The sequence below is a fragment of the Phoenix dactylifera genome, unplaced genomic scaffold (genome assembly GCF_009389715.1).
Source record: "Phoenix dactylifera cultivar Barhee BC4 unplaced genomic scaffold, palm_55x_up_171113_PBpolish2nd_filt_p 001060F, whole genome shotgun sequence".
In the NCBI taxonomy this organism is placed as follows: Eukaryota; Viridiplantae; Streptophyta; class Magnoliopsida; order Arecales; family Arecaceae; genus Phoenix; species Phoenix dactylifera.
Window position 1 is genome coordinate 65,155 of NW_024068409.1, and position 9,504 is coordinate 74,658.

Consider the following 9,504-nt stretch of genomic DNA (forward strand, 5'->3'; position numbering starts at 1 on the left):
TTGAGATGGATCATCTAAAATTAATTCCTTAGGATGCCCGTGAGCATACCTCCAAGCCTTAGTCAGCCCATGATCCACAATAGCCTCTTGGCTTGATGATGCATTTCCAATTAATTTTTGTTCATCATCTTGTAATGTCATCTCATCAATCTTTTCTTCAAGAATTTCAGCATCATCATCAAGATCAACTCTCTTGCTAGAAGAGATATCACTAGAATCATCAAAAACAATATGTATAGATTCTTCTATAACTAGGGTTCTTTTATTAAATACTCTATAGGCTTTACTAGTTGTAGAGTACCCCAAAAATATACCCTCGTCAGATTTAGAGTCAAATTTACCTAGATTGTCTTTCCATTATTATGAACAAAACACCTACATCCAAAGACATGAAAATAGTTTACTTTTGGTTTTCTGTTTTTCCAAAGTTCATAAGGTGTTTTCTTTATAATGGGTCTCAATAAAACTCTATTTAATATATGACATGAGGTATTAATGGCTTTTCCCCAAAAGTACTTAGGGAGGTTACTTTCACATAACATGGTTCTAGCCATTTCCTCTAGAGTTCTATTTTTCCTTTCTACAACTCCATTTTGTTGTGGTGTCCTAGGTGCAGAAAAATTATGAGTTATTCCCTTTTTACTACAAAACTCATCAAATAAATGATTTTCAAATTCGGTTTCATGGTCACTTCTAATAGCTATGACTGAAGTATCTCTAGCATTTGTTACTTCCTTATGAAATTTCTTAAAAACTGAAAATGCTTGATCTTTATGAGCTAAGAACATGACCCAAGTATATCTAGAAAAATCATCTACAATAACTAGGCCATATTTATTTCCACGTAGACTTGTGGTTCTAGTTGGTCCGAATAGATCCATGTGTAGTAGTTCTAGAGGTCTAGAGGTAGAGACACAATTTATGGATTTAAAGGAGTTCCTTGATTGTTTGCCATATTGACAAGCTTCACATATTTTATTCTTTTCAAACTTCAGTTTTGGCAAACCTATCACGGAATCTCTTTTAACTAGTTTTGATATTGTATCCATGCTTGCATGACCTAACTTACGGTGCCATAACCAACTAGCATCATTATCCTTAGTTTCATTAACAACTAAACATGGGTTATGTTTGGCTAGATCCTCAAGGTCTACTACATACACATTCTCACGTCTTATTCCTTTAAAAACTAAACTATTGTCATTTGAGTTGGTTATGATGCATAGGGATGGTTTGAACAAAACATCAAAATCTCTATCACACAATTGACTAATGCTAAATAGATTATGCTTAAGACCATCAACATATCGAACATTATCACTAAAGGTTGAAGGGGTGATTTGTACTTTACCTATACCAATGATGTGACCTTGGTTATTGTCTCCAAAAGTCACAGCACCTCCCTTCTTAGCCTCAAGGGTGAAGAATTGGTCTTTGTCACCCGTCATGTGTCTTGAGCAGCCACTATCCAAGTACCAACAATTTTTGTCGACCTTGGCTGCAAGACACTCCTACACAAGCAAATCATACAATTTTAGGTACCCAAGTTTTCTTGGGTCCTTCATGGTTAGTAATGTTGGTTCCTTTTGGAACCCAAACCCTTTTAATTTTTCTTTTAGTTTTTTCTTTTCTATAATCACACACATTTGCTTTATGTCCTAATGTTCCACAACAAAAACAGGTTATTTTCTTAGTTTTACTTTCTCCTGCTTTAACAAAGAAATTACTAAGAAGTTTTTGCTTATTTTTAGGTTTATACCCTAAACCAGCCCTATTGAACACAGCTCGTTGACTATTAAGTATCATTTCTAATTTTTCTGAGCTATATATAAATTTTTCTACAAAAGGCTTGTACTTTTCAAGTTCTAGTGTCAATTTTTGATTTTCTGTTTTTAGTCCATTTAGGTCTTTTGTGAGACTCTCTTTTAAGATTTGTTTATTATTTTTAAGTTCTAATATTTCTTTGTTCAGCCTTTCGTTATCTTTAGTTAAGGTATTAGTCTTTTGAATTAAGATTTGGTTGCTTGTCTTAAGTTCTGAATTTTCTTTAATAATAACGTCTTTATCCTTAACTAATGTATCATACTTACGGAGGTGAGTTTGGTTAGTTAGTTTTAATTCTTTGTTTTTAAGGTTTATTGTCTTATATTCGTCCATTAATTCATTGAAGGCATCATATAATTCATCGAAAGTAAAATCTAAATGTGTTCCGAATATTACCTCATTGTCGTTAGCCATAAAACAAAGGTTGGCCTTTTCTTCTTGTTCCTCATCCGATGAAGATAATGATGTGTCGGAGTCCGATAGGGTGGAGACAAGGACTTTCTTTTTCTTGTACTTGCTCCCCTTCTTCAGCAAAGGACACTCAGCTCTGAAGTGCCCCGGCTTCTTACACTCATAACATCCGATCCCCTCATTTTTCCTTTCCTTACCTTTATCCTTGTGATAGGAACTTGAGGGGCCTCTCCTTTAATGAGAGGACTTCTTCCGATTGATGAATCTACGGAATTTTCTTACAAGGAGAGCCTCATCATCATCTCCCTCATTGTCTTCTTCTTCACTGCTACTGCTGCAAGACACATCCTTGTTAATGGAAACAGATTTTAGTGCTATTACCTTTTTCTTGTGAGAGGATTCTTCTTCATTGTGTTGTTTCATCGTTAGCTCATGTGTCATGAGGGATCCAAGTAGCTCCTCGAGTGGCAGCTTGTTTAAATTCTTAGCCTCTTGGATTGCCGTCACCTTGGCTTCCCATGACCTTGGTAGACAACGAAAAATCTTCCTGACAAGCTCACTGTTAGTATAATTTTTGCCAAGGCTTTTTAGGCCATTGACAATGTCAGTAAATCTGGTGAACATGCAAGTGATTGTTTCATTAGAATCCATCTTAAATAATTCATACTTGTGAACTAATATATTTATTTTGGATTCTTTGACTTGATTCGTGCCCTCGTGGGTCACTTCAAGTCTATCCCAAATTTCTTTTGCAGAATTGCAAGTAGAGACTCTATTGAATTCATTTCTATCTAAAGCACAATAAAGCACATTCATTGCTTTGGCATTTAGTTGTGCCTTCCTAATGTCATTCTCATCCCAATTCTTTTCAAGTTTGGGTACAGTGACACCCTCTAGATAAATGGATGGGATGTATGGTCCATTTAGTATGATGGTCCACATCTCATAGTCTTGGGCTTGGATAAATATTCTCATCCTAGCCTTCCAATATGAGTAGTCGGATCCATTAAAGAATGGAGGTCTTTGGGTGGACTGGCCCTCAATATGAGAAGATCTAAATGGGGTTGTCATTTTGATCTTTTACTCTTTGGGTAAAAGAGTTCCGGCTCTGATACCATTTGTTGCCCAGATAGACAACCCAAGAGGGGGGTGAATTGGGTTTTAAAATAATTATTACAATTAAATGGTTTGTGAAATACTAATTAATACTTTTTGCAAGTTGGTTAATTAGATGCTATGTGCAGTGAATGAAATGAAAGTAAGAGACACAAAGGCAATCACAAACACAATGATTTTATAGTGGTTCGGAGCTAACCCTTGCTCCTACGTCCACTCCCCAAGCCTCACTTGGGAATTCACTATAACCCCTCGGATTACAGCCGGTTGTTTTACAAGCTCACAACCCAACTTGTTGTTTTACGAGATCACAACGAACTCGGTCGGTTTTCCCAGGCTCACCGACTAGAACCACCCGATTGTTTTTCCGGGATCACAATCAAACCCTTACACGTTGGTTTCAACCTAGGCTCACCAACAAACCTTTACACCCTTGATTCAATCCCCTGATTGAATCAAGTAAGAATAAAATGGATAGAAAGAACAAACAGAAAAATACAGCTTCTAAGCAAGCAGATATTAAGCAATTTAAATAATAGAGAAGTTAAGAGCCCTCAAACAAGTTTATGATGATGTAGAGGAGGGCTTCTCGAACTCTGGGTCTCCTCTTGAATGTCTTGAAGACTTGAAGGCTGAAGGAGACTTCTTTAATGCTGGGAAGAGTTGGTTGAATGGAGTTAATGGCCCTCTTCCTTCTTTTCCGTTGAAATCCTTTTGCAGATGAAGATTTCTTGTTTTCTTAGAGTGGAATGTCACTTCTCTACCGTGCTACAGTTCTCTGTGGCTATTTAAGCCATTCCCCACGGAAACTAGCCGTTAGACACAATCTTCTAGCCGTTCTGCACATTCTGCACATCCTGACAATGTTTCCGTTGGGATCGGAGTCGACTCGCGCGATCTGGAGTCGACTCGGCTGCAGCAGGAGTCGACTCATGCTTTTCTGGAGTCGGCTCGGCAACTGTTCCGGATTTGAATTAAAGTGCACTTCTCGACTGGGAGTCGACTCGACTTAACCCGGAGTCGACTCCCCAAACTCTGGAGCTGACCTGGCACTTTTGGAGTCGACTCATTCCAAGGAATCCATAGAGGTATTCTTCAACTTTGCTCACTCGAGTCGACTCGGAAATTCTGGGAGTCGACTCGGCGCTCAGAGTCCAAACTCCCGATCTTCTGTCTTTTGGCTCGTGCAGTCTTGGAGTCGACTCGGACTGTTTCGGAGTCGACTCGGCTCTCAGTATCCGAAAAACAGTCTTCTGTCTTTTTGGAATAGCGCTGCCTTGGAGTCGACTCGAACTGTCTTGGAGTTGACTCGCCTCTCAGAGACAAAAATACTGTCTTCTGTCCTTTTGGGGTCGCGCTGTCTCGAAGTCGACTCGGGCTTTGCGGGAGTCGACTCGGCTCTCAGTGTCTGAAAGTTGCTCTCTGACTTTTGCCTTGTATTACACTGAGAGTCGACTCTCGCTTCCTTTGAAGTCGACCTGCCAACCATCGGAGTCGACTCGCGTTCCTCAGGAGTCGGCTCGGCTCTCAGGGTCCAAAATAACTTCTCTATCTTTTTGTCTGTAACTCCCTGGAGTCGACTCATACTACTTTGGAGTCGACTCGGCAAGCATCGGAGTCGACTCGCGCTCTTCAGGAGTCGACTCGCTGACAAATTTTGAGTTGGGTCTTTCTGTTCGTCTGTCTGTTCTCAGTCGGAGTCGACTCGTAATGTTCCAGAGTCGACTCGAGCCTGTGCCAGTGCTTCTGATACGCTTGGAGTCGACTCGTAATATCCCGGAGTCGACTCGAGTCTCAGACTTTGGTTCATATTGACTTCTTAACTTATCCAAAATGTCTTGAACCAAATCTAGAGACATTTAACCATAAATTTAAGAGAATTTCACTGAAACACTAGATTGAATTCATTAGTACACATAAGATATACTCAAATGCTTTGAGCTCATCAAAATCAAATAGGGTTATAATCAATCACTCCACAATCTCCCCCTTTTTGATGATGACAAAACATTGAGTATATGTAAAGTGAATTGCTCAACAAACAAGGAGATTTATAATAAAATTTTAAAATGAATTCAAGTGTCTGGTTATTTAATTTATCCAAACTTGAAAGGTGTGAAACAATAAATTTTGAAGTTAAAGCTCCCCCTTTCATTTGGAATTATATAAGCCTTCATGTCATGCAATCAATTGTTTGGCTTATATATATTTAATGATTTTGCTTTCTAAAAAATTCAGATTCTTCCCCTCAACACATGCATTCAACTTTGTTTTGATTCTCTGAATTTTCTTTTAGTGTATTGAAGCTTTTGAACTTAAATTTTTGGTTTTTAGAGAAAAAATCTGCCAATTTGTTCTTGAGTATGATTCAACTAATCTCCGAATATCCCTTGAATAGATTCTGGAGATTACTCCATTAGGAGCCCCAACAGAGAGATAATGAGCCTCGAGGTATCGAATCCACTAAGAATAAATTATTGTGTGTTTTAAAAGTTTTCTTTTTATTGATTTTCATTGATTCCTTTAACATATCTATTAAATATATTTCTCCCCCTTTTTGTCATCGTATCAAAAAGGAAGAAAGCAGAACACATAAGCAATTAGAGATTAATGTGCACAATAATTGAAGAAAATTGTCTACTCATTGTATTGATGTATATGTAGGTACACTTGAGAATACAAAGAGTAAAGCAGTAAATACATGTCGGCGAATAAAAGTCGGGAATTTAATATTTTTACGTAGTGCTAGCTCTGTGTGTATGAACAAAAACCAAGTCTTTAAACTTGCAGGCTTTAGGTGCCCACGAACTTTGTATAATTAAGAAAAAAAAAAAGGAGAGTTTCTCTATTTTGGACTTTTATCTCTGATACAGATATAACAAAGAGATGCAATAAAGAAAATTTGACCTATGATCTTGTGAGAGGAAGTCCCATTTGATAGAAAGTTAAGGTTTTGTCTAGTGGCTGATAGCTTTGAGTGCAGTAAGAAACCCATTCAATGATCTTAATGTTTTCTAACCAAAACATCTATTCATATAATGTTCTTTGAAAAAGATGCCAAATAGTATTTCCAAGGCAAAATAGTGCCTGTTTTGAGATGGATGTAATAAAATGCAAATTCATTGATTCATTGGTGCATTGTCCTTACAACGTAGTTGAATCAATTTATCCTTTCTTTAGCAAAAGTTTTAGACATTTTTGCATTTTTTAATTACCTAAAAATAGATAATTTCTATGAAAGTTTTTTTAAGAGAGTGCACTATTTATCTCAGAAAATGGTCTATAATTATCAAATGCTATACTTATATTTTTAATAATAACTTTAATATTTTTATAAATAATTAAATTGAAAATTAAATTTAAAATTTCAGATGATCTAAGAACTTTTATTAATGGAAGGCTTTTTAAATATCTGTCCCATGTTCACAACATGTAAAAAAAAAATTGTCCCAAACAATGGTGTTTTAAGTTGAGTTGATTTACACTATACAACAATTTTGGGTTGAGATTAGGTGGAACCCTAGCACGATCAAACCATGCCCATTTTGGTCCTAGGATGTACAAATCATTCCATTTTAAGATTAATTTTCATTTAAATTAAATTATTAGAAGTTAATAGCTAGAAACTTTATTAGTTAAGGTTCTAGGTTAATAGTATGTACAAATCAAGTTAATAGCATGTTAATATGGTCATTTATTTTTTAAAAAAGTTTGTGAATGCCATATAAAATTACATAGAGTTACAAATGGAATCGGATATTCGGATACAGATCGGATAGTTGTCTATCCATATCCATATCCATTTTTCTTTGACGGATATAGATACAAATACGGATATTAGTCGGATGCTCAAATTTCTAGCCATATCCAGTTAGATTCGAATACGAAAACGGATCCAGATGGATATTATCCGATCCACTTTCACCTTTATATCCATTTAGTATCTGTATCCGTATTTGTTGAAAAATATAGATATACCAATATCCGATCTATATTCGATCCATTTTTAACCCTATTTGAGTGCCATATTAAGTTCTTACATTATGAGGATTTAGCATTGCTCCCTTATCAGATTGAAGTGCTATGTCAGAGGAGTGCATAAATATAAGTTGTATCATTTATCAGACATAATTTACATGAGTTATTGAATGTATCCTGTATAAGCACTGCCATGCCTGATCATTGGATTTTTGTTATTGGTAATGTATGAATGATACAATCAAAATATTGTCACTCACCCTAACATACTGCCAGTACTATGTGGCCATTAAGTAGTCAATTAGGAATCAGGACTAAATGGGTATGATCTGGTTTCTTGTTTCCACTCCTCTATTCACGTTGGACTACCTCTGACGGCCATCTAACACAATTCATTGTTTTCATTGATATCTGCTCTATGTTTGATTAAGGACAGGAATGAAAAATAGGATTAGAAAGGGCCTACATTGCAGTATGCTTTGCTTATCAACTGAAAAATGAGTCAAATTTTTCCTTGCCAAAATTAAGTCTTTGTTCAACTGGTATGCAGAGAGAGCAAAATCAACTTTAGTGAGAGAAAATTTTTCCTTGTCTAATTTAATTCTTTGAAGAAAATGCAATCCAACTGAAAGGGAAATTGATATCAGTAGAAAAAATTTATTGCAAGTGTCTGTCGCACCCTAAATCCTGGATATAATACAACCATGGTACTGAGTGGCACAACCGATGATAACATGAAGCCACAATCATAATCTCTATCTGTTTTAATACATTGCTTTCCCTCCGATTGCAGGTAAGGATAATAATCTTACAACATTTATTTAGAAGAGATAATAAAAAGAAGCTGTAGTCTAGCCTCTTCGTTGCATTGTTGAATCTCCTACATCTTACACTGTTTCTTGTGCTGCTCTGTATTGTTATTAAGTGTGTAAACCCTTTCTATATTTCTTTTCTTTTAGAATTTGTACTCTTCCATGTAAGTCCTGAATTTATACTTATTTTGCAAGATCTATGTTACTTCATATGCTCTTAAGTAGCATTCAATATCGTTTGCTATTATCCTATCTCTACTTGAATACAAACAGATGTATCTATATGATATTTGTATTCAAATTGCAGTTCAAAGGAACTGATAGTTTCCCGTCTTTAGATTATATTAATTTTAGATCTTTATATTATCGGAAAATACAGAGAAAATAATTACCTACAGAAATACTATCAATAATGCCATTAGTTTTTATTTTACAATTTTTTATGTTATTAATTTAAACATGTTTCAAACAAGTTGGATTACTTTACCTAAGCATTCATCCGATGTTTTCTACTTCCCAAATTGCAGCATTTACTTGACATTCTCCTTGAATGTATTGGTGAATGATATTCTTTTATTTTTTTTTGGGGGGTACATGAATGATATTCTTTTCAAATCATTGATAGCAAAGCAAATTTCCAGCAGATAAATTACAGGAGCTACACCCTATTGGTATTCATAGAATTGTGAGAAACTATGCACTGCCCTCAACACTTTCTGATGTTTCTGATGACGAAGAAGAGATCCAAGATGACACAGATGTATGTTCTGAACAACCACATCCTCTCAGCAAGGCTTAACATTTGCCCATGCAAACTGAGCAATTATGCTTCTGGTCATGCAACAAACCTATATAAATAGTGTTTTGCTATCCTAGACTATTAAGCCGAATCAACCTTGTGGCAATCTTAAGCTGAAGTCTACTTTAGAATGTAAAGAAACTGTTACCAATGATTAAAATTGGCCAAGACAATCCAGTATATTCTTCCTATCCTGTGCTAGGTAACATAGGATATATAGATGTTCAACAGTTCCTGCTTTTCCTATTTTATTATATAACTATTGTATTGTGTGGGAACAGTTTTATTATATTGATATATTATTTTGGTCCCCAGCTCAACATTTGCCTAAACCACTTTAGTTTTTAACTGGGATCAAGCAATTTCAATGTTTTTGACTTGTTCTATATTTGAGGCTTATTATCTCATTTCTAAACAATTTGACCTATGCAGATATAACTACCCAAGCATGGAGTGCAATATTATGTTTGGATTTGATAGGTGAGTCATAATGCTGCTAGAAGCCTTGCATATATACTTTTATTTATCTTTCTTTCGTCTTTCTGGACTATGTTAGCTAATTAC